Raw genomic sequence first — 27,735 nt, 5'->3', positions numbered from 1 at the left:
TCTTCATTATCCAAAACAGAAAGTAACCAAATGTAACCCTAAAGCCCTTCAAAGAACAGCTCATCCACACCTATACACAACGTAATTCCCTCTCTCTCTCTCTCCCATTTCAGGCAAAGTCACATTTCCTTTACCTAAATACCAGTTCTTTTATTGCCATTTTAGTGCAAGAATTACTTTTCCAGACCCATGCCTATCTCTTTTTTCCTATTTCATGCTCCCAAACAAACCCAAATCTTGAACCATCAGAAGGGGTTCACTATTATGAGCAAAGGTTGAAGCTCTGTTGACCAAATCACGTGGAGATCAAGCTCAATTGTGGCTCCAACTTTCAAAATTTGAATGGACATCTCAATCTTCAAACGGCTCTTCCAAATTCCCTCTCAATCAAGCTCAAACCCTAAATATTTGGGGTTCTATAAATGGAACACTATTCCTCATTTCTTACAATGGTTTTTGGACACTGAAACAACTGATTTTTCAATTCACTTAACTTAAAACAAGAAAAATTTCTTGAGTTCACTAAGTTTAAAAAATTTCTTTTGATTCATCTCTTACGTTGAGTTGAAATCAAAGGTGATCAATTCGAATCTTGTCGCCCCCGTCGCTGCATCGGAAAAAGGTAACCTTTCTTCGTCTCTTTCATTTTTTAGTTCCCTTTGCTTGTGTTGTGTTTATTTCATTTCAGTTCTGTTTTTTCTATTTTAATATAATAAATCAATTTCATGAGTGTCTTTGCTTTGTTTGATATGAAAGTGTCGATTTCTAGTCCTAAAGGAAGTGTTTTTCCCTTTTTTGCAAATCTGATTTCTTCTTAATAATTTCTATGTTCAAATGTCTTTAAATCATGTGTAGAGATATTTGGATATGATTAACTAACGCTATGGCCCGATGAGATCGAAAGAGAATAGAGATGGATAATAATTTATGTTTTGGCTTAAGGATCTCCCTCGTTTTTTACTATTGTTATTTCAAATGCTGACTTCGAAAACTTTAAGTGAGCTTCAGAACTTCTTTTTTGTTTTTGTTTTTGTTTTTTTTTTTGTTTTTTTGAATTAAATGAAAGATGAACCAGTGGTGTTAGTTTAAATTAGTGACGTTTGGTTAAATTCTTTCACAATCCTACCTGTTTGCTTTCTCGAGTGCCTAGGCTCCCGCTAAAACAAGTTCTTAGTGACCTTAAGCATGAAATAGTTTTATGTGTTCTTTCCTACCTTCAACAAACTACTCTTGAAATTCTTAAAAAAATTGTTTCATGCTCGAATGTTGGTGAGAGTATTCAACTCTTATTCTGCCCTGCTAATATTTCTGCTCAAGCAGTTTAAATACCCAGCCATTGTCTATGTTCTTTGCTAAATCTGTCTAACTAAAAGAGAAATTCTTTTCCATACATGTTTCCCTCTGTTGAGTTTATAATATATCACATTTTATGAATACCTTTTATGTTTTGACATTGGAGTTCACATGCTGGCTTTAATCTATTGACTTGGTTTGCTTTGAATACATATGTTGGAGTTCATTCTTTGCTTTAGAGATATGTGTAGTTCTTAACGAGTATTGAATCTAATTTTCTTTAAAATAACACTATTTCGATGGTTTTATATGTAGTCATTGTTGAGAATTTTGCCTGTCCTTTAATGCAATTTGCGCCTGCCTAAGTTCTATTAAAGAAAGTGTGTTTCATACTTGAAAGGTTGTTTGAATAAACAGTTAACTTTGATTCTGCCTTGTGTTAAGCAGAAGTGTAATTAATTTTCATCACTGTCAGAAGTCATATGATATGCATTTGTTGAGATACTAGAATGCAACTCTTTAGTAATTGTTTGCTTCATAGATTATTTGTTTCCTTTAGTGCTAAACAAACAGTTGTTTTAGCCAGGGCGCTATGGTAATTGGATCTTGGCCAAATTAGCTTATTCTTGTTTACTATACATAGACTCTAGCCATTTGTGAATCCTATACTATCTTCTTATCTGAACAAAGGAACTGCTGAAAAAAAAAAATCACTAATTTAAATCAACTTTTAAGTTTAATAGTGTATTTATCTCTTGTTTGCCATGCTATGCTAAGTGATATGTATCGGTAGATTCATGAGATCATTGAAGTTGTTTCTTTACCCTTAGTTGAAGCTTTAATTCTCTAAATATGTGGGCTATTAGGGTGAAATCAAGCTTTCTAAAAACTGGCAACCATGTCTTTAGGTGTTCGATATACACATTGCATTAACAGAGAAACTGTGTGATCTTAGTCCAGTTTACGTTTAATTCCTTCCATTTTTTTGCTAATTTTTTATTTCCTTTTTTTTATGCATGAGCTCACCCGAGACGAGTCCAACTAGACTTATGCATTTTCCTCCACATTATCTCGTTGGGCCGAAAGCCCAACATTATATTAGATACAGTCGGACCACATGCATTGAAGGCCCAGACATGAGTGAAAATGGCATAAGTTTACGGTTGGTGGGTTTGGTAAACCCACCAGCCCATTTTCTTTTTCTTTCAATTATATATGTGTGTACACTTGTGAATTCTTGTGTATTATTGAAACTCATAGTTAGAACTATCATGCCAATATTATGAACTCCAATTTTTGCCAAAAAGTCTTTAAGGAAAAGAGGTTTTTTAGGGACCAAAAAGTCTTTCAATTATTTATAATATTGGCATGATAGTTTTTTGCAAGAAAGAAAACATTTTTAGCAAATAATCACATTAATCACACATTGAAACTCGTCGGTCAATCGTAATCTTGGGATCCGTAATGCTAGGGTACTTAAAATTTTCTCTAGGGGATCACCAGAACCCTTACCTCGAACTCTAGTCCAAAAATGATTTTTTTCTTGCTTGATAAACCTTTTTAAATCCGATTTTCCTAATTTCTCTTAATAAATTAGGTGGCGACTCTAAAAAAAAAAAAAGACTAAAATCCAATAAGAGCACCAACAACCTCGTAGTAGCTTTTATGTGGCCGCGTGAAAGTGAACCGTAACACTGAACTCCCAAACTTGTTAGAAAAGTAACTAAATCCCGAACAAGTGGAGAAAAGAAAATGCCGCAGCTGTTTCGGTCCAAATCAGGTGCTAATTGATCACAAAACTCACTATCGACCAGTTCGATGAAATCCATGCAAAATTCCGCCAAAGGTAGCCTTTTGAATCACCCAATTTGGCCTTAAAATGAGAGAGATATGATGTTTTCAAATTTTTGAAAGAATGCAGAATTTTTAAGGGCGAACTCAGGGGCAAAATTACACTAGAAAACCAGCATTGAATTTATTTAGTAAATGGCCTTGTTTCCCTCATACGATGGCGAAACGCGACAAGTCTTGTAACTATAGCTCCGAAATTACGATACGGATCTAACGGTTCAATCAAAACACAAAACAAAGGTCGTTTGCTCATTATGGCACCCTTTTTGCTCAAAACGGCGTCGAAAATAAAAACAAACACCATCCAACCCAAACGCATTCGAATCTCATCGGATTCTAACCAAAATTTGTGGACAACTCCAAAATTGTCATACGAACCTGGTCGAAGTCTCAAACATCCAAGCGGGATCGTATTGACTCGATTTTGACTGTGGTCAACTCCAAATCATCTAAAAAGCTAGTTTCTCAACCAATCACCTAAATCACAATCGAACCTCTCGGGAACCGAACCAATGACTCGACTAAGTCATAAATCACATTTCGGACTTAAAGCAATTTTTGAAATTCGATTACGGGCACGTTTACCCAAAAGTCAACTTTTGGTCTGTCACGACCCAACCCGCCATGACTGGCACCCACGCAAACTCCTACTGGGCGAACCAATACGCCTAACCATCTACTCATTCAAAGTCCATTTTTATTTAGCCAATTCCTAACAAAATAAATGCAAGATTAATCAAAAGTAATTATGCCAATAAAACAATAGTGTAAATGCGGAAGTCCTAACTATTACAATCCCAAAATTCGAAAGTTACCGTACAAGGACTCTAATCTAAAACACGTCTAAGAAATTCATACTGTCTGCGATAAATAAACATCAATGTCTAGAATGGAAATAGATATCAGATAGGGAAGATCTTCGAGCGGCCCGGCATGGATAGAAGTTCACCCTCAATCTATCAGCAAATGGCCTCAACACCAAATGTGAGGTCGGGTAGCAGTCTTTGGATCACAATCTGCACTCAAACGAATGCAGCAAGGTAGTATCAAAGACAAACACTAAGTACAGGTAGATATCATAGGCCGACTAAGATAGTATCATGCATGAATCACAAAGTCAATAAAATAGACAGACACCAACAACTCAAAATCAGATAGCCAACACCGAGTCATTCAATGATAAAAAAAATAAAGTCCATCAAAGATATTCACAATCAAGCCAACCAATGATATTAACAATCGAATCAATGGAAACAAGCAATGCAATAAACCTCCCAACAACAGTCTCGCTTACTCAGTCACAGATCACTCATGTACAAACATGCTAATTGGTGTCTTTGCCTAATAGCCATGACTTGCAAGGGACCCATGGTGTCCATGTACCACTTGTTCCGGAACAAACCTCGGACCACGAGCCTATAATCAAGGTCACATCTTCACCTCCTGTCAAATGTGCCTGTTCATAACTAGGTCATATCCTCACCCCCGATCAAATGTGCTTGTTCATATCTAGGTCACATCCTCACCCCCGGTCAAATATGACTCGTCATATATAAACATATTTGTTGTCACATCACTCTCAATGATCAATTATCAATTTTTATCTAAATTTCAACAAGAAGATTATATTAACTTCTCACCACAATTATCATCAAACTGTACGTCCCAACACATCGAATAGTGGCACTAAGCCCATATGATCACCCAATCAATAGCATATAGGAATTACAATCACACATATTATGCCTGAAGACTAGAAATGCCTTCTCCTATCAATTTCATAACACATACAATCAACTAATCAAAGTCTAACTCAAGTAGACTATAACTTACCTCACTTCCAGAGCTGGAACAATGCGAATCACTCCACTATAGCCTTTCCCTTCTGTAATGCCTCGGAACGCTCAAAGTCTAGCAATTAAGATGCTAAATAAGTCACAATTACTCTAGTCAACAATATCAATACAAGGAACACCCTTCCCCTTTACCCTATTCTAATGGGTGAATGCTTACTAGGTTTAAATCCTCCTAACATTGGTCTTAGCAACCATAGACTATCAATTCACAAGGTTATTTAATCAAGTTAACTCTTACAAGCAGTTTCTATGGTCAAGCTACCATTTTTGAGAAACCCTAGGCGTCAATTCGCTTAGTTCATGTCTCTAACGTTTCAATTCATGATTAGAAAGGGATAACCCAAGCCTTTAGATGATAACCACACAATAACATTCATAACCCAATAACTATTGAAAGTCTATTAAGTTATAGGGTTACTATTCCCAATTCACCATGTAGACCCATTAGAATGATGATAATCTTAGGGATGAATGCGTAATGAAGGAAGGGATGGTTAAGACTTACCTCTCAAGAATATTCTTACCCTAGCTTTAGAATTTCGCGGTAGGTACTCCTTGGGAACTGTTTTGGAGTTTTATAAATAAAGAATTCGGAACTAAGTGTTTAAAAATCGGGATTCTGTCCCCGTTGACCGCTGCGGCAGTCAATCCGTCACTGCAGCGATCTCGCTATAGCGGGCAAGTGCCTATTGTAGAGGACCTAACCAAAGATCATCCTCCGCTGTGGCGGCCATGGTCCCGCTATAGCGCAAGCGCTTCAGCTGTACAGTGCCCGCTATAGCGGACACGCCTATTTCCCATCTGACCGCGACAGCGAGAGGTCCGCTGCTATAGTAGTCCCGCCGCAAAGATTAATTCATCTGTTGCAGCGGTTCCACTGAACCAGTGAGCTTGCTAATTTCATAGTTTTTCACTCTACCACACAACACTTCATCCGAGGCCTCACAAACATAAACAAAACATGCACATTAATGTAAAACCAACATACGGAGTCACCCGTGGCCTTAGAATTCCCAATGGAGGTCCAATTCCCTATGTCACCCCCTAATGGACTCAACACAACCAAACAATAATCACAAACAAGCCAATTTTTCAGTTCTTAGACTTCTACAATTGAGTTTTTATTAGCTCGGTCTACCCTTGGAAGGGTTCTATTTGGTCGGGTGATCCTAGATTTTTCATAACGATCGGGAGGGTTGTTACATCGGATACCAATTAAAACACCATTCGTCCCCGAACGGATAAGGATGAGGAATCTAGGAAAAGGCACCTATCTCGGTGAAAAGCTGAGGATACTTGCTACGCATATCCGATTCTGTTTCCCAAGTAGCTTCCTCAACTGGGCAATTCTTCTGCTGAGCTTTCACAGAGGCTATTTTCTTCGATCTCAACTTACGAACGTCTCTATCTAAAATAGCAATCGACTCTTCCTCATACGTCAAGTTCTCATCTAGTAAAAATGAATCCCAACTGATTATGTACGAACTATCGCCATGATATTTTTTCAACATTGAAATGTCAAAGACTGGATGAATGCCTGATAAGCCCGGAGGTAAAGCAAACTCATAAGTTACCTCCCCCACAAGCTTGAGAATCTCAAATGGCCCAATGAATCTTGGGCTAAGCTTGCCCATCTTTCCAAACCTCATCACTCCCTTCATGGGTGAGACTTTCAACAACACTTGCTCTCCCTCCCTAAACTCAAGATCTCGGACCTTACGGTCTGCACACACCTTTTGCCTACTCTATGCTGCCAAAAGCTTTGCTTAAATTACCTTCACCTTCTCTAAGGACTCTCTCAGAAGGTCCGTACTCCACGGTCTTACCTCAAATGCATCGAACCAACCAATAGGGGACCTATACCTCCTCCCATACAAAGCCCCAAAGGGAGCCATATCGATGCTCGGGTGGTAGCTATTGTTATATGCGAACTCTGCCAACGGTAAGAACTGATCCCAGTGACTACCAAAATCTATCACACAAGTTCAAATCATATCCTCAAGAACCTGAATAGTCTGCTCGGACTGCCCCTTCAGTCTGAGGGCGGAAAGTTGTACTAAGGTCCAACCTAGTACCCAATTCCTCATGTAGATGTTTCCAAAATCTAGATGTAAACGTTGTGCCCCTGTCGGACACGATGGAAATGGGAACCCCATGTAGTCTAACAACCTCACGAATATAGATCTTGGCTAATTTCTCAGTGTGATAAGTTATCCAAATCGGAATAAAGTGAGCAGACTTAGTCAACCTGTCGAAAATAACCATATCGAATCAAACTTCCCCAAAGTCTTCGGAAGACCAACTATGAAATCCATAGCTATTTTTTCCCACTTCCACTCAGGAATGGTCATTCTCTGAAGCGTACCCCAGGAATGGTCAAATATTGAGCAACAAACTCCACTATGTAAGGCTTCATCCTAGCCCACCAGTAATGTTGCCTCAAGTCTTAGTACATCTTAGTAGCGCCAGGATGAATGGAATACCTCGAACGTGAGCCTCTGCTAGAATAGTCTTGATCAAATCATCCACACGTTAATAAGAAGGTGAAGAAAGGGAGGAATGGGAATGTAGTAGCTGTGAATGATAAAGAGGTCATGGGGGTACAAAGATTGAGCGGGATGAAGCATGGTATTAAGGAAAAGCTAGTAGGAAAGGACGCGAGGAAAGAGGAAGGGAATGGTAAAGCTAGGATTAACGATAAGATTGAAGTTAAGGATGTGAAGAATAGTGCAAGTAACGGGTCCATGAAGCGGTTTAAGGCTGTTGATGTAGCTCCGTACTCATGCTACAAAGGAGGTTTATGCCTCTATTTTCACTTCTTCAAGAAAGTCCGACTTCAAGGAGACTTATTCTTGCCGATCTTTGCCCCTCGGAAGAAACTTCAGCTACTTCTTTTGAGGTGGTCTACGAGTATCTTGGCCTGATTTTATTGCCTTAGAATGTATTTGTTTCCTTCTAAAAAAATGTTGTTTCGTGAAATGTAGTTACATGCCGATCGCTTAGTGGTAGATGTCGCGCCTCCCGCCATTTGATTCAAATTTCGGTACTTTACTGGTATAACATAACATTTGTGATTGTAAATTTGATATTGTTTTGGTGTTCTGGTTAAAAATAAATAAATAAATAAAAACAACAAATCACCCACACGTGGCACGCAAACGCGCCCCTTAATCCGTAACACCCCTTCTCTGTCGATCACGACCTCTTTAGCCTCACCACGCAACACCTTGTCACGAATTTTACACAAGTTAGTATCCTCAAACTGCTTAGCCTTAATCTTCTCCGTAAAATGATGATTGAGCCTCAACACAAGCCAACACCTTGCCCGTGTTAGAAATATCCAGCCTCATAAAACGGTTAGCGAGAGTCTGAACCTCTCTAGCTAACGGGCGCTCTGAAGAGATCAAACGAGCCAGACTTCCCATACTAGCTGACTTCCTGCTCAACTCGTCGGTGTCACGACCCAACCGGAGGACCATGACGGGCACCCGGTGCTAACCTACCCAGGCACCTCTTATCGTACTCTCATATTCACATCTAGGTGAGCCGCATGACTTACTTATAATTTACATACATCAATAGTGCTAATGTCGTTGGGAAACAACACATTTATATCATTATCAATAACAATTCCCATATCCACATACACAAGCCGACGAGGCTATCAAAATGATATACAAAATATGAGCCAATAAGGCTGCAAGGCATCTAACCATACACAACTGTCTACGATCCTCTAAGAAGAGTAGGTAACAACATATAGGTGGGAGAGGACCCCGCCCTGCCCGTATGCATGTACACAAAAGAATAATACCCAAAAGCTGTAGCTCCGGATGAAATGGAGTTCCTCTATGTAGTCCCTGAACAAGAAATCTATGGATCAAGTTTCCTCTCTCTCGCCACCATGTAGCATGACGCAAATCCACAAACAAAAGCACGCGCACGAATAATGTACCGAGTATGTAAAGCTTAATCAATATCATAGTAGGAGCATAAGAGACAATATAAGAAATAGTATAAGATACAAAGATAAGATGGGAGAATTAAGAGGTAATATAGTCATTTGTACCTCTAGGCCTTCATCATATCTACTTACTTGCCTTTCATAGAGACCTTCCATTTTCAATACTTACTCATGCATATATACATACATATACATATTCGTATTGGCATTTGTACTTACACCCGTATACGTATCCTTATCATACCCGACCACGAAGGTTCGGTGGTTCATATACCTAGCCATGACAAGGCTCGGTGATTATATATACCTGGCCCTACGAAGGTTCAGTGTCATCCGTACCCAACTGCAGTGGTGTGCGCGCGATAGGTATCATACCCGGCCATATAAGCTCGGTGTCACATAATGGTCATACATATTTAGACACGTATACATAAAAGTCCATAAGTATCATCGACTTCATTACCATCGTCATTTTCATTACATTTACCCTTAGAGGATCATCTATCATATAGGGGAGGCAATAGTATCGTGAAAGTATCGAGAATCATGAGCTTTGGCAATCTTAGAGATAGAGTCGTTTGGAAGACATTATGGAACTCATGAAAGGATACATATATATATATATATATATATATATATATATATATATATATATATATATATATATATATATATAACAAAGGAATCATGCCTTAATGAAAAAAGGGTTAGCCTTACATACCTTTTTGTCTTCTTAACAAATTAACGTTCCCCGTCGTAGATTGAGCAACCTACATTAGAAGGATTCATACCATGGTTAAGCCTTAATGACACTCTTAAATTCAAACTAGAATGATTCATAATCTAATGAAAATTGGGCCGCATTTCCCCTATTTCCTCAACCTCCACCATGTTACAAAATAACTCCCAACAATCACAATAACATCCACAATACCATAATCAAGTAATCACATTCCATTAAGCCTTCAAAATTCATCCTTATGTTCAACTTATACCAACAACTTCACACCCATTTTATCACATTTTCATACAATGCTTCCTCCTCACTATTACTACCTTCCATAAAAATATTATATCTATATCACACTAAGAATCATGGCTCATGTTAGCTTACTACTCAAAAACATCATAAAAGTTACATTTAACCCTCATTTTCTACTTTCTTCTTCTTCCCAAGTTCTTCAACAAACAAGCATTCATGATAACATGAAATAAGCAAGAAAACTAACCTTTTATCTCATAGAAATGAGCTTTGGAGAAGATATCAACGTATGTGAAAACCCTAGGTTCAATGCTCAAGAATCTCTTGTGGTCTACTAACCCTAGAAAGCCTTCTAACACATGAACACTTTGATTCTTGTCTTTTGATCTTTGTTTTTTCTTGGATTGGGGTGGAATACCATAATCAATTAATCACATTCCATTAAGCCTTCAAAATTCATCCTTATGTTCAACTTATACCAACAACTTCACACCCATTTTATCACATTTTCATACAATGCTTCCTCCTCACTATTACTACCTTCCATAAAAAGATTATATCCATATCACACTAATAATCATGACTCACGTTATCTTACTACTCAAAAACATCATAAAAGTTACATTTAACCCTCATTTTCTACTTTCTTCTTCTTCCCAAGTTCTTCAACAAACAAGCACTCATGATAGCATGAAATAAGCATGAAAACTAACCTTTTGTCTCATGGAAATGAGCTTTGGAGTAGATATCAACTTATGTGAAAACCCTAGCTTCAATGCTCAAGATTCTCTTGTGGTCTGCTAACCCTAGGAAGCCATCTAACACATGAACACTTTGATTCTTGTCTTTTGATCTTTGTTTTCTCTTGGACTGGGGTGGAATATGCTTGGAGAAGGGTTTTGAGCTCTCAAGACTTGTGGAAAATGAAAAATGAAATAAATGAGCAAAGGCCATCTATTTATACAAAAATTAAAAATCAGCCCGATGGACTTATATGGACCACTTATACGGTCTGTATAATATTATGCGGTCCGTATAAGTGGACCGTATAACACCACCATGGGAAAGTCCCTTTCTGTAATGGGTCGAGTTATACAGACCCCTTTATACGGACCGTATAAAGTTATACAGACTGTGTAAGTGGTCGTATAACTCCCAGTTATGCGAAACTTTCTCTCGTTGATTCGTTTGACTTTCAATCTTCGTGGAACCTTCTTGGCACTTACATAATACTTCATTAACCATACAATAGGCCTGATAGCAGTCGCTCAGGACATCACCAAATAAGTATGAGCTCAATTATAGCGAAAACTTATCCGAACTCGACTTATATTTCACTTCTTTCAACAAACTAAAGCTCATATATTCGTACAACCTCAAAACCTTATGGTATGTACCTCAACCTATCTAGTACTATCCTTAATATCGTAAGGATTTCATAATAACCTTAAGCTCACATTAGCCTATTTACAAGGCAACAAATCCGGAAATTTTTCGAGGTGTAACATTCTTCCCCCCTTAGGAACATTCGTCCTCGAATGTTAGGTTCTTGGGGATTCTATAAAAATTTCGCCAGAGTTTCCCCTATAATATGGCACTACCATCCTACAACAGCAACCCAAAATACATCGCCTCACAGGGCTACAACAATAACATCAATAACCATGGCTACACACGACCAGGAAAACATCAAGGAAAACACTACATACCTGAGGATAATGGCGTCTCTGCCTGAGTCTCCTCTGGGGGTGAAAATAAATGCAGGTACCTCAAATTCATGTCTTTTTCTGCTTCTCAAGTCATTTCCTCTCTATTATTATTTCTCCATAAAACTTTAACTGAAGCTACTTCTTTGGTTCTGAGCTTCCGTACTTGCCTATCTAGAATGACAATAGGGACTTCTTCATAAGACAATTGTTTGGTAACTTGGACATCATCTATTGGTACAATTCTAGAAGGATCTCTAATGCACTTACAAAGCATCGATACATGGAAAACTGGGTGAACTGACCTGATCTAATTCGCAAGCCACTTGGCCTACCTTGCGTACGATCTCATAAGGTCCAATGTATCGAGGGCTAAGCTTGCCCTTCTTGCCAAAACTCATGACACCCTTCATTGGAGACACCTTCAAAAATACCCAATCTTTCACTTGGAACTCTAAGTCTCTTCGACGATTATCTGCATAGGATTTCTGACTACTCTGAGCTGTCAATAAACGATCCTGTATAAACTTGACTTTCTCTATAGCTTGCTGGACCAAGTCTGGCCCTATCAATTTGGTCTCTCCTACTTCGAACCATCCAATTGGAGATCTACACTTTCGCCCATATAAAGCCTCATACGGCTCCATCTGGATGCTAGAATGATAACTGTTGTTATAAGCAAATTCAATAAGTTGTAAGTGATCATTCCAATTACCTCCAATTGGAGCTCACGAGCTATCTCTCTTTTCTCTGGCTAAACATTGCATAAACTTCCTATGGATCTACGGCTAAGAGCATCGGCCACAACATTTGCTTTCCCGGGATGATACAGGATGTCAACATCATAGTCTTTCAACAATTCCAACCACCGTCGTTGCCGTAAATTCAGTTCGTTCTGCTTGAAGATATACTGAAGGCTCTTATGATTTGTATAAATATCAACGTGGACGCCATACAAATAATTTTTCCAAATCTTCAACGCATGAATCACTGCATCCAATTCAAGATCATGGGTCGGATAATTTTTCTCATGCTTCCGTAACTACCTTGAAGCATACGCAATTACCTTACCATGTTGCATTAACACACATCCTAACCCAATGCCTGTAGCATCACAATAGACAACATATCCTTCCGATCCCTCTGGAAGTGTCAGGATTGGGGCAGAAGTTAATCTATCCTTTAGCTCTTGAAAACTACGTTCACAAGCATCTGTCCATTAAAACTTAGCTGATTTATGGGTCAGCTTCGTGAGTGGTGCAAAAATATAAGAATAGCCTTCTATAAATCTCCTGTAATAACCTGCTACCCAGAAAACTACGAACTTCCATAAGGGTTGTGGGCCTTGGCCAAGTCTTCAAGGCCTCAATCTTCTGGGTATCTACTCGAATACCATCGGCTGAAATAATATGCCCCAAAATGGTCACTGAGTTCAACCAAAACTCACACTTAGAAAATTTGGCAAATAACTCTCGAGTTTGAAGAACTCTAAGAACAGTACGCAAATGATCCGCGTGTTCTGCCTCGCACCTAGAATATACCAGGAAATCATCGATGAACACAATCACAAATAAATCTAGGAAGGGCCTGAACACATTGTTCATCAAATCCATAAATATTGCTGGCGCATTAGTTAGCACAAATGACATTACCTGGAACTCAAAATGGCCATATCTTATTCTGAAAGCCGTCTTAGGAATATCTTTCTCGTTAACTCTCACCTGATGATACCCGGATCTCAAATCTATCTTTGAAAACCATTTGGTGCCTCGTAATTGATCAAATAAGTCATCAATCCTTGGAAGGGGATATTTATTCTTGATTGTCACCTTATTCAGCTGCCGGTAATTAATGCACATTCGCAAGGAGCCATCTTTCTTTCGCACAAACAACACGGGTACTCCCAACGGGGAAGAACTAGGCCTAATAAACCCTATCTCAAGCAAGTCTTTCAAATGTCCTTCAACTTTGCAGGAGTCATTCTGTAAGGAGGAATAGATATAGGCTTTGTATCCGATAGCACATCTATAGCGAAATCAATCTCCCGCTTTGGATGGAGGCCTGGAAGCTCTTCCAAGAATACATCCGAAAACTCATTCACCACGGAGACAGACTGTACAGTTGCCGGTTCAGCTTCTACATCTTGAACCCGAACTAGATGGTAAATACAACCTTTTGTGATCATTTTCCTTGCCTTTATATAGGAAATAAACCTACCTTTCGGGGACGCGGTATTTTCTTTCCATTCTAAAACTGGTTCTCCCGGAAACTGAAAACGAACCATTTTCATTCTACAATCGACATTGGCATAACAAGAAGTCAGCCAATCCATACCCATGATAACATCAAAGTCCACCATTTTTAACTCATGCAAATCAACCATAGTACGATTGTCACAAATCACAACTACACAATTCCTATATACACGGCTAGCTATTACCGGTTCACCAACGGGTGTAGATACCTTAAAAGGTTTGATCGACTCTGGTTTGACCCCAAATCGACCCGCAATATATGGAGTAACATATGAAAATATGGAGCCCGGATCTATCAAAGCATATACATCATGAGAGAATACCGATAATATTCCTGTGATGACATCGGGGGAAGACTCAAGATCCTGTCGTCCCGCCAAAGCATAAATACGGTGCTGAGGACTACTAGAACTGGGGGCTCTCCCTTTGCCTCTACCATGGCTGACTAGCAGATGTAAACCTGGCCCCATAAGGCGCATAGATGATGAAGACCCAGCTACCGACCCTGAAGGCTGGGCTTTACCCCTTCTACCAACCGAGGGGAAATCACGCATGATATGGCCTGGTCGACCGCATGCATAGCAAACCTCTGAACCTAGTCAACACTGGCCCCAATGTAACTTCCCGCACTGAGAACATCGTGGCATGGATGGCCTTGCCTGACCCGAATCGCCTCTGAACTGAGAACCTGAAGCCCTGAAACTCTGACTCGGCCCGGAATAGGTAGATCTGTCAAATCTCTGGCCTGTAAATCGTGGAGGCGCACTATTCATAGAAGGGCCTGAATGCCTAGAAAACTGCTGTCTTTGCCCGCCTCTAAACTCACTCACCGGACTCAAAGATCTAGCCCTCTTACTATGCCCTCTATCATGCTCACGCTCACTTCTTTGCTGTTGTTGGCTTTCCTCCAAATTCTGGGCATGGGCTTGAATGCGTGAAGTATCCATATAGCCATATCCGCTACCATGGCCGGAGCATACCTAGCCAAAGAATTGAAGCGGAGACTATACTTTAAGGCACTCATGCTTGCTTGCCTAAGATTCAAGAATTTATCGGCTCTAGCCCGCCGAACCTCTGGAGGCAAGTAATGTCGGAGGAAGGCATCCACAAATTCTTGCCATACCGGGGGAGGTGCATTGACTCCTCGTGAAGCCCTCCAAACCGTATACCAATGAACCGCGAAATCCTGGAGTCTATAGGATGCTAACTCCACAGATTCAACGTCTGAAGCATGGATTGACCGAAGTATCCTCAACATCCCATCAACAAAATTCTGAGGGTCCTCTTCCGGCTTTGACCCGAAAAATTTCGGAGGGTTTAAGATAATAAAATTACGGGCCCTTGCACTAATAGCCCTATCACCTTGCCCTGTACCTTGCCGCTGAGTCTCAGCGGCTACCAACTGAGTAAGTAAATAAATGACGTCTTTTACATCTTGGCCTCGAAGCATCCGGGGAGGAGGGGTGGGGGTCGGGCCGGGGTCGAGGCTCCCTCATGCTCCTCAGAAATAGGCACTGAGTGAGAGGACTGAGATTGAGCTGCATTCTGGGACTCACCTTCCTCTATATCCTTTGGCGGTGCTCTTTTAGCTCGCTTTCTGCCACTGTCTTGCCCTTCTGGGCTGCCGTAGCCTTTCTCTTTATAGGCATTTCTAAAATACGTAATACACGGTTAAGGAAAGAGAAATCCTTATATCACGGCTCTATCGCACGATCCTATGAAGAAAGAAGGTCATTCATTCCTAAAATGCCCGCAGCCTCCTGTTTATAAGTGTGGCGCGCAACACACCCATAACCAAGACTCTACTGGACACGGCTCGCAGACACACCCTAGGACAGAACTACTATGCTACCACTTTTTTTACGACCCAACCGGAGGGCCATGAAGGGCACCCGGTGCTAACACACCCGGGCACCTCTTATCGTACTCTCATATTCACATCTAGGTGAGCCACATGGCTTACTCATAATTTACATACATCACTAGTTCTAATCTCGTTGGGCAACAACACATTTATATCATCATCAATAACAATGCCCATATCTATATACACAAGCCGACGAGGCTATCAAAATGATATACAAAATATGAGCCGACAAGGCTGCAAGACATCTAACCATACACAACTGTCTACGAGCCTCTAAGAAGAGTAGGTAACAACATATAGGCGAGACAGGACCTCGCCATGCCCGTATGCATGTACACAAAAGAATAATACCCAAAAGCTGTAGCTCCGGATGAAATGGAGCTCCTCTATGTAGTCCCTGAACAAGAAATCTATGGATCAAGCCTGTCTCCCTGGCTATCTGTGGGCATGACGCAGTGTCCACAAACAAAAGGATGTTAATACGAATAATGTACTGAGTATGTAAAGCATAATCAAAATCATAGTAGGAGCATAAGAGACAGCATAAGAAATAGTATAAGATATAGCATAAGATAGGAGAATCAAGAGGTAATATAGTCATTTGTACCTTTAGGCCTTCATCATATCTACTTACTTGTCTTTCATAGGGACCTTCCATTTCCAATACTTACTCATGCATATATACATACATATACATATTTGTATTCGTATTTGTACTTATACCCGTATTCGTATCCTTATCATACCCGACCATAAAGGTTCGGTGGTTCACATACTCGGCCATGACAAGGCTCGGTGATTATACATACCTGGCCCTACCAAGGCTTAGTGTCATCCGTACCTAACTGCAGTGGCGTGCGCGCGATAGGTACTATACCCGGCCATATAAGCTCGGTGTCACATAATGGTCATACATACTTAGACATATATACATAAAAGTCCATAAGTATCATCGACTTCATTACTATCGTCATTTTCATTATATTTATCCTTAGAGGATCATCTATCATATAGGGGAAGCAATAGTATCGTAAAAGTATCGAGAATCATGAGCTGCGTAATCTTAGAGATAAAGTCATTTGGAAGACATTATGGAACTCGTGAAAGGATATATATATATATATATATATAACAAAGGAACCATGCCTTAATGAAAGAAGGGTTAGCCTTACATACCTCTTTGTCCTCTTAGCTAATTAACGTTCCCTGTCGTAGCTTCAACAATCTACATTAGAAGGATTCATACCATGGTTAAGCCTTAATGACACTCTTAAATTCAAACTAGAATGATTCATAATCTAATGAAAATTGAGCACCATTTCCCCTATTTCGTCAACCGCCACCATGTTATAGAATAACTCCCAACAACCACAATAACATCCACAATACCATAATCAAGTAATCACATTCCATTAAGCCTTCAAAATTCATCCTTATGTTCAACTTATACCAACAACTTCACACCCATTGTAGCACATTTTCATACAATGCTTCCTCCTCACTATGACTACCTTCCATAAAAAGATTATATCCATATCACACTAAGAATCATGACTCACGTTAGCTTACTACTCAAAAACATCATAAAAGTTACATTTAACCCTCTTTTTCTACTTTCTTCTACTTCCCAAGTTCTTCAACAACCAAGCATTCATGATAACATGAAATAAGCATGAAAACTAACCTTTTATCTCATGGGAATGAGCTTTGGAGCAGATATCAACTTATGTGAAAACCCCAGCTTTAATGCTCAAGAATCTCTTATGGTCTACTAACTAACCCTAGGAAGCCTTCTAACACATTAACAGTTTGATTCTTGTCTTTCGATCTTTGTTTTCTCTTGGATTGGGGTGGAATATGCTTGGATAAGTGTTTTGAGCTCTCAAGACTTGTGGAAAATGAAAAATGAAATAAATGGGCAAAGGCCATCTATTTATACAAAAATTAAAAATCAGCCCGATGGACTTATACGGACCACTTATACGGTTCGTATAAGTGGACCGTATAACACCACCACGAGAAAGTCCCTTTCTGTAATGGGTCGAGTTATATGGACCCCTTTATATGGACCGTATGAAGTTATACCTGACCGTATAATTGGTCGTGTAACTCCCAGTTATGCGAAACTTTCTCTCGTTGATTCGTTTGACTTTCAATCCTCGTGGAACCTTCTTGGCACTTACATAATACTTCATTAACCATACAATAGGCCATATAGCAGTCCATCAAGACATCACCAAATAAATATTAGCTCAATTATAGCGAAAACCTTTCCGAACTCGTCTTATATTTCACTTCCTTCAACAAACTATTGCTTATATATTCGTACAACCTCAAAACCTTATGGTATGCACCTCAAGCTATATATTACATTTCTTAATCTCGTAAGGGTTTCCTAATCACCTTGATCTCACATTAGCCTATTCACAAGCCAACAAATTCGGAAATTTTTCGAGGTGTAATAGTCGGCCACCATATTTGCCTTACCAGGATGATATAGAATGGTAATGCCATAATCCTTCAGCAACTCCAACCATCTCCGCTACCTAGAGTTCAGATCCTCGGGGCGAACATATCTTAAGTCCGCGATGATCGATGTACACCTCACAATGGACACCATACAGGTAGTGCCTTCAGCTTTTAAGCGCAAACACCACTGCTGCCAATTCTAAGTCATGGTTAGGATAGTTCTTCTCATGCACTTTCAACTGCCTAGAAACGTAAGTAATCACCTTCTTTTCCTGCATCAAAACAACACCTAAACTAGAGCGTGAAGCATCACAATAAACAACAAAATTCTTTCCCTCCACGGGCAATGCTAGAATAGGGGCTGTCGTCAACAAGGTCTTGAGCTTTTGGAAGCTCTCCTCACACTCGTCGGACCACTGAAACGGTACCTCCTTCTGAGTCAAACGGGTCAAATGAGAAGCAATAGAGGCAAACCCCTTCACAAACCGACGATAATAGCTAGCCAGACCAACTAAACTACGAATTTCGATCACTGATGTGGGCCTAGCCCATTCCCTGACTGCCTGAATTTTCTGCGGATCAACCATAATACCCTCTTTCAAAATCACATGCCCCAAGAAGGACAAAGAAGACAACCAGAATTCACACTTGCGGAACTTAGCATACAACTTCTTCTCATGCAATAACCTAAGAGCAATCCTCAAGTGTTTCTCATGCTCCTCCCTACTTCTAGAATACACCAGGATATCATCAATGAACACTATCATATAGGAGTCTAAGTAGGGCTTAAACACACTGTTCATCAAATCCATAAACGTAGCTGGAGCATTAGTAAGCCCCAAAGACATAACCAAGAACTCATAGTGCCCATACCTGGTCTTGAAGGCTGTCTTAGGAACATCTTCTGCTCGAATCTTTAACTGGTGATACCCTAACCTTAAGTCAATTTTAGAGAACACAGAAGCTCCCTGTAGCTGATCAAACAAATCATCAATACGGGGGATGGGATACTTGTTTCGGATAGTAACCTTATTCAGCTGATGATAATCAATACACATATGCATAGACCCATCCTTCTTTTTAACAAACAACATGGGAGCACCCTAAGGAGAGGTACTCGGGCGAATAAACCCCTTACTCGATCAAAAGATCTTGTAACTGTTCTTTTAATTCCCTTATTTTTACTGGCTCCATCCTATAAAGTGAAATGGAGATAGGACGAGTCCCTGGTTCTAAATCAATACGCAGTCAATGTCACGGTCAGGTGGCATACCTGGCAAGTCCGCGGAGAGCATATCCGCAAACTCGCGTATCACTGGGACTGAATCAATAGGATGAGTATTTGTGCTGGTATCACGAATATGTGCCAAATAAGCTAGACAAACCTTTACTAGCTTCTTCGCACAAATGAAGGATATAAGTTTCTTAGGGAGGAGACTAAGGTTACCTTTCCACTCAAGTCTAGGTACCCCGGGCATAGCTAAAGTAACTGTCTTAAGAGTGACAATCTAGAATTGCATAATGCGGGGACAACCAACTCATGCCCAAGATGACATCAAAGTCTACTATGTCTAGGATCATTAAGTCTGCCCAAGTACTATAGCCCATAAATGTAATCGCGCAAGAATGGTAGACTCCATCTACCGCCACCGAATCCCCGACCGGAGTAGATACATAGATATGGGCATCAAGAGTATCACAAATCATATCCAAACCCACAGCAAAATATGAAGACACGTATGAAAAAGTAGAACCCGGATCAAATAAAACAGAAGCCATCCGGTCATAAACTGAGATAGTACCTGTGATGACGGCATCGGAGGCCTCAGCCTCAGTTCTACTGGGGAAAGCGTACAAGTGACCGCTCCCTCCTGTAGCCTGTGAGCCATTGCGATTACCCTGTCCAGTCTGAGCCTCTCCCCTACTAGGCTGCTGTCCACTTCTGCCTGCCTGAGGACCGCCTCGGTTAGTGATATTTGGCACAAATATCATATTTAGTGTCACTTTACCTCTCGTTCTTAGTACTTTTATCGAAATTTCTATGATAGAATCGTTGTATTCATGCTTATGTTAGTATGGTTTATGTGTTTAGGTACAATGAGGACAAATGACTAGAAACCGAGCTGTTTGGTCACGTTTTGGAAGCAAGGACCAAGTATGCATAAGAAGGAGCAAAGAAGGGAGCCAAACGAAACAAGAAACTGAAAAACCCTCCTAGGTCACCGCCTGGGCCGACGCCCCTGCACAAAAGTGGAAAGGAAACCCAAGAAGCCGAGACACTGGAAAACCCTCTTGGGGCGCCGCCCCAGGGCGGCGCACAAAGCCATTCTGTGCGGCAGTTATCATGGTTCAACCGGGATTAGGATTACTTAATTTATTTTTTTCCCTAGACTACAAATATACGTTTTATTTAGCTGGAAATGGTGTGCTGTGCTATTTTGGAAGACTTGTAAGCCACCGTTCTAATTTTCTCTCTAGGTTTATTTTATTTTTCATCTTTATCAACCCTAAATTACTCGTGAATTCTTCCTGTTCATTGAGAATCATGAGTAGCTAAACTTCTTAATTCTAGGGTTGTGGCGAAAAACATGATAGTTGATTTGGTGACTATTTCTATCAATTAAATTTCCATATTTTGTGGTTGCTTATTTATTCTTGATCTTAATTGTTTGATTATCTGGTCAATAGTTAGACACTATCTGTGGTGCGTGAATTGGACTTGAGAAAGGGAGTTCACGTACGTAATAAGAATAAATAGAGTTTGTTCGATTTAATCGTTTAATGCCGAGGATAGAGATATACCCTTTAGCTCTACTTAGTTGAATACGGAGAATTAAATGTGTTCTTGTTATCTCTGATGACCATAGAGATATAGGCATTATAGTAACATCTACAGGCTTGTGAGTAATTCGAGAGAATATCATAAAGTATAATCAACCCGTCAACTAGTAACCCAGAAAATAAAATAGGTGGAATTGTCCGAAGCCATGACCCTTGATCTTTCTCTCATCTGATAGACCTTACAGTTTTTGTCAAAATACTCCCAGTCACAAAAACACCCATCATAAATTGTTTACTTTTCAGTTTTAGTTTACTTACAACAAACACCTGGATTTTCACTTTCTTGAATAGTTTTATTCGGATTTTAATTAGTTTAACAATAGAATCTAAGTCTCTGTGGGATCGATATCTGGATTTAACAGTCTATATTACTTATACGACCACGTATACTTGCGTGTGCGTTTGGGAGCAACAGTTAGGCTGGGCGCCACCCCTACCCGAGGTGTGCCCGCCCCGCCCTGTCGGTGCAGGGTCCTTGCCTCCCCTATTTGGTGTGAATGGAGCTCGGGGAGCCTGATACTGAGCCCCCTGACCACCCTGTCTGAGTCTGGGGCAAAACCTCTTAATATGCCCTAGCTCACCACACTCGAAGCACGAACTGTCTAGCATAGGTCGTTGAACAGAAGCTGATGAAGCGGTATAACCCCCATGCTGACTCGAAGAATGATAATTACCCCTGATAGGCCCCCAGCAGACACCTGCATAGCGGATTAAACTGGACGCCCTGAATATACCTGAGAACTTTGACCCTTAGAAAAGGAGTTGCTAAAACTTTCACTATTTCGGGCCTTCTTCTCTGCTTGCTTTGCATAGCCCTCCTGTCTAATCCCCTCACCAACAAGGACATGCTCCATTACCTCCTGAATTGAAGCCCCAGTGGCTAAAAGCTGAAGAGCTGATAGCTGAAGTCCAGTGTTCAAGCCTTTCACAAAATGCTTGATCCTCTCCTCCTCGGTGGGCAGCAACTGAAGAGCATATCGGGACAAGGAGGGAAAACGGGACTCATAAACAGCAACAGACGAGTTCCCTTGATCAATATTAGCAAACTCATCATTCTTCCTGTCCCTCAAAGTACGCAGGACATACTTCTCTAGAAATACTAAATAGAACTGAACCTGGCCTGCACTCCACATATGCCCTTCACCATAACTTGGCATCACCCAAGAACTAAAATGTCACAAACTCAACACCATACTTGTCCACCGCCCCCGTCTTATGGAGCCTCTCATGACAATCTATGATGAACTCGTACGCATCCTCTAACTCAACGCCATAGAAAACAGGAGGCTTCATCTTCGTGAACCTCCAAAATAAATCATACTCCTCACCGGTCATCACCAGCCCTGAAACTGGCCACGAAAATGCCTCGAAGCCCGGAACTTCATCCAAGCGAGGAGCCATGGCTACGGCATGCTTAACTCCCGGAGCCTGAACTTTATCCGGACCTGGGGCTACTATCTCTGTGCCCCTACCTGCTGGAACAGCTGGTATCGCTTCGGTCTGTGCCAACCTATGTAACCAGTTCAATACCTGAGTCATCACATTTGGTAAAACTAGAGCAGTTGTAGCCCCTAGAAGAGATGGCACTGTCGCTGGCTGAGCTGGTGCGACTGCATCTCCCGCAGCCTCATTAGGAGTCACTCGAGGCACGAGATCAACTGCTGGAACTCCGCCCCCAACCGGTGCTGCCCCTCTACCTGCTCTTCTACCTCTACCTCTGGCTACTATCGCACGTGTTCTCGCCATCTGCGAGAGAATGAAGGATAGTCAGATACCAATTTGAATCATCCAGATACCAATTGGAATCAATTAGCACGAAAGAAAGAAGAAAAAGGGAATTTTCCTAGTGTCTGGTAGCCTCTCGAAGATAGGTAAAGATGTCTCCGTACCTATATGCAAGACTCTACTAGACATGTCCTTGTACGATGAGATCGATGAACCTAAAGCTTTGATACCAACTCTGTCACGACCCAACCCGCTATGACTGGAACCCACGCTAACTCCTAGTGGGCGAACTAATACGCCTAACCATCTACTCATTCAAAGTCCATTTTTATTTAGCCAATTCATAACAAAATAAATGTAAGACTAATCGAAAGTAGTCATGCCAATAAAACAATAGTGTAAATACGGAAGTCCTAACTATTACAACCCCAAAATCCAAAAGTCACCGTACAAGGACTCTAATCTAAAACACGTCTAAGAAATTCATACTGTCTGAGATAAATAAACATCAATGTCTAGAATGGAAAGAGATATCAGATAGGAAAGATCTTCGGGCTGCCCGGCATGGATAGAAGCTCACCCTCAATCTATCAGCAAATGGCCTCAACGCTAAATGTGAGGTCGGGTAGCGATCTACGGATCACAATCTGCACTCAAAAGAATGCAGCAAGGTAGTATCAGTACAAACACTAAGTACTGGTAGATATCATAGGCCGACTAAGATAGTATCATGCATGAATCACAAAGTCAATAAAATAGACAGACCAGTCAACAACACAAAATCAGATAGCCAACACCAAGTCAGTCAATGATAAAAAAAATAAACTCCATCAAAGATATTCACAATTAAGCCAACCAATGATATTAACAATCGAATCAACGGAAACAAGCAATGCAATAAACCTCCCAACAACAGTCTCGCTTACTCAGTCACAGATCATTCATGTACATACATGCTAATTGGTGTCTTTGCCCAATAGCCATGACCTGCAAGGGACCCATGGTGTTCATGTAACATTCGTTCCGGAACGAACCATGGACCACGAGCCCATAATCAAGGTCACATCCTCACACCCTGTTAAATGTGTCTGTTCATATCTAGGTCACATCTTCACCTCCGATCAAATGTGCCTGTTCATATCTAGGTCACATCCTCACCCCGGTCAAATGTGCCTTTTCATTTATAAATATATTTGTTGTCACTTCACTTTCAATGATCGATTATCAATTTGTATCTCAATTTCATCAAGAAGATTATATTAACTTCTCACCCTAATTATCATCAAACTGTAGGTCACAACACATCGAATAGTGGCACTAAGCCCACATGATCACTCAATCAATAGCATATAGGAATTCCAACCACACATATTATGCCTGGAGACTAGACATGCTTTCTCCTATTAATTTCGTAACACATACAATCAACTAATCAAAGTCTAACTCAAGTAAACTGTAACCTACCTCAACTGCAGAGCTGGAACAATGCAAATCACTCTTTTATGGCCTTTCCCTTCCGTAATGACTCGGAACGCTCAAAATATTGCCATTAAGATGCTAAATAAGTCACAATCACTCTAGTCAACAATATCAATACAAGGAACACCCTTCCCCTTTACCCCATTCTAATGGGTGAATGCTTACTAGGTGAAAATCCTCCTAGCATTGGCCTTAGCAACCATAAACTATCAATTCACGAGGTTATTTAATCAAGTTATTTCTTACAAGCAGTTTCTATGGTCAAGCTACCATGTTTAAGAAACCCTAGGCCTCAATTCACTTAGTTCATGTCTCTAATGGTTCAATTTGTGATTAGAAAGGGATAACCCAAGCCTTTAGATGATAATCACACAACAATATTCATAACCCAACTATTGAAAGTCTATTAAGTTTTAGGGTTACTATTCCCTATTCACCATTGTAGACCCATTAAAATGATGATAATCTTAGGGATGAATACGTAATGATGGAAGGGATGGTTGAGACTTACCTCTCAAGAATATTCTTACCCTAGCTTTAGAATTTCGCCCTAGGTACTCCTTGGGAACTGTTTTGGAGTTTTATGAATAAAGAATGCAGAACTACGTGTTTAAAAAATGAGATTTTGTCCCTGTCGGCCGCTGCGGCAGTCAATCCGTCATTGTAGTGATCTCGCCATAGCGAGCAAGTGCCCGCTGTAGCAGACCTAACCAAAAATCATCCTCTACTGTGGCGGCCATGGTCCCACTATAGCGCAAGCGCTACAGCAGTCCAGTGCCCGCCATAGCGGACACTCCTATTTCCTTCTGACTGCGGCGACGAGATGTCCGCCGCTAGCGGTGCCACTGAATTAGTGAGCTCGCTAATTTCACAGTTTTTCACTCTACCACACAACACTTCATCCGAGGCCTCACAAACATAAACAAAACATGCACATTAATGTAAAAATACCTTACAGACTCACCAATGGCCTTGGAATTCCCATTGGACTCAACACAGCCAAACAATAATCACAAACAAGCCAATTTTTCAGTTCTTAGACTTCTACAATTGAGTTTTTATTAGCTCGTTCTACCCTTGGAAGGGTTCTATTTGGTAGTGTGATCCTAGATTTTCCATAACGATCGGGAGGATCATTACATGGTCAAACTTAAGCCTTCAAAATTTCAAAACTTAGACTTTCTTCTCTGATTCTCATCCGATCACCTCGCGAATTGCGGCACCCATCCCTACAAGCCATAAACATCAAACGAAGCTAACAGAAACAACAAATCTCGGATCTAGGTTTTATTCTTCCCGTGACCATCCATTCACCATAAATAGGCATATTAAATATTAAAACCGACTTAATTGTCAAAAACCTACCAAACAAATTCTAAAATAAGCTCCGTCAATTTTAAAGGTCATAAATAATATTCCAAATCTAGCAGAATCTTCAGATCGCCAATCAGAGCACTTTTTCCCACAATAAATAATTTATCCAAATAATTGAATGCCGGAATTTACAAAATGAAACCTTCTCCCAAAGTGAACCAAATGATATCCGTTTGTCTTCAAATTTGGCTAGCAAGTAAACATAATTACAACGGAGCTTCTGGAATAGACGACACGCAAACTAGAGCACCGGTTCTCAAAAACGATTGACCGGGTCATTACATTTTCCATATTTCTTCGATCGTCATTCATCATTTTCTCTTCCTATCTTTATTTATAAAAAATAACAATTTCTCTCTCTGATTGTAAAACCTGGCTTATATGATTGCACTAAGCTAACGGTCTTTGCTTTCGTGTCTTGATTGCAATAGAAGATTCATGAGAGCTTTAGCAATAATTTGGTATGAAGAACGTTACACCATCAAATACAAGATTGTTCTCCAAAACCTTAGAAACTGAAAAGGTATAGTTCCTACATTTTTTTTTTCGCTTTTCAAGATTTAAATTCTGTAAATTTTGCCCAATATTTTTATTTGAATGTATTTTGTATTATCTTGACATGAAAAGAATTGCAACCTATAATACTTTTCATATAGTTTTTGAATATCTAGATTCTAGTTTATAATACTGAGTTGATTAAATCCAACATATCTGTGCAAAATTAGCCAATTATTGACTTTCGATAAGCCAAAATTGTCACATAATTTGAGACGGAAGGAGTATATTTTTTTCCTTTTAACTCAAGGTGTTATATTGTAACATGTACTAGGATTTTCATATAAAGGATATAAGTGTTTGATATATCTATAGCTGAATCATATTACATAAGTGTTTTAGTTATTTGCCCGATTAAATAATTGGTTTTAGTTTTCTTTTTCTTTATTTTTTTACATTTTTACTCATTATGTACATATATTTTTTAAATTTAAAAGCCCAAAGTCATTTTTAAATGAGGAACAATCGTTACTGGGGAGTACAAAAGTCACTAATCACTATCAAAAGCCACAACTGTTACGTTTACACATTTTGTTCCTTTGTTTGGGATCCGTCTTCTTCTTCTAAATGTCACCCATGCTCAAATCTTTTCACTCATTTGCAATTTAAGCGAAGCACAAATTATTTCTAATATCGAGTTTCTTTCACTTGACGAGTCTCCATATATTTAGCTAGACGATAATATGTATGTTGTATCTTTGAAAATCACCAAATTTTAGATACATCCATAACAATTCTATTTCCATCAAGGACAAAGAATATCAACAAGATTCGAAAAAAGAATGACAAATAAATGCTACTATGACTCTCAAAAACTCCCACGTCGTTTCTATTCCTACCGTCTCTTCCCCTCTTCAGCACCCAGATATGTTAGTTTGCTTGGTAAATTTGAAGTTGTTACGAAAAAATTGACAATTTATAACTATAAGTTAAAATATTTGCAGATATTGGTGCACCCAGTTGTAAACAAGGTTTGGATTCTTTTCAGCTGGTACTTTTATTTTATTCGCTATAATTTGCACAAATTATTTGTCTTAATTAGAATGAAGAGTCTATCTTATATACAGGAAAATCCTATAGATGTGAATTATTTACTAATCATTTATTGGGATGATAGTTACGTTGATCTTAATATAGAGGAGACATATAATCGGTCCTAAATAGTTTGAAATTGAGGTGTTTTTTACACTTTGTGTGTGCGTTTTTTTTTTTTTTTTTTTTTTTTGTTTTTTTTTTTTTGTTTTTTGTTTTGTCCAATTGTTGGTTTTATTCTTTTTAGAAGTTAGTTTTAACTCTGATTGGGATGCGATTTGCTTTTTCAATTTGAAATGATTGCCAAAAAATTGATAAACTGTATAATATTTGCAGATATTGGGGTATCCAGTCTCTGAAATATTCCTCAGTCATAAAATTTTTGTGATTATTTTTTATTTTTGGTTTCAGGTCGATGCACTCAAAGAGAGGTTCACGGCTAACAAACGCATAATAGGTTTTTTTTTTTTTCAAGTCCATGTAATT

At 39.7% G+C, this 27,735-nt stretch overlaps 1 long non-coding RNA gene across 1 annotated transcript; it reads left to right on the top strand.

Moving 5' to 3' along the window:
- Positions 1–27,269, top strand: LOC132059771 (uncharacterized). Its single transcript, XR_009415728.1, has 3 exons — positions 1–622; positions 26,094–26,185; positions 27,162–27,269. It is a non-coding gene; the product is annotated as an uncharacterized LOC132059771 (long non-coding RNA).
- Positions 27,270–27,735: the final 466 nt, after the last annotated feature.

Source organism: Lycium ferocissimum, chromosome 6 (assembly GCF_029784015.1).
Source record: "Lycium ferocissimum isolate CSIRO_LF1 chromosome 6, AGI_CSIRO_Lferr_CH_V1, whole genome shotgun sequence".
NCBI lineage: Eukaryota > Viridiplantae > Streptophyta > Magnoliopsida > Solanales > Solanaceae > Lycium > Lycium ferocissimum.
The sequence above is the reverse complement of the archived record's forward strand: the minus strand, read 5'-3'. Positions and strand labels throughout refer to the sequence as shown.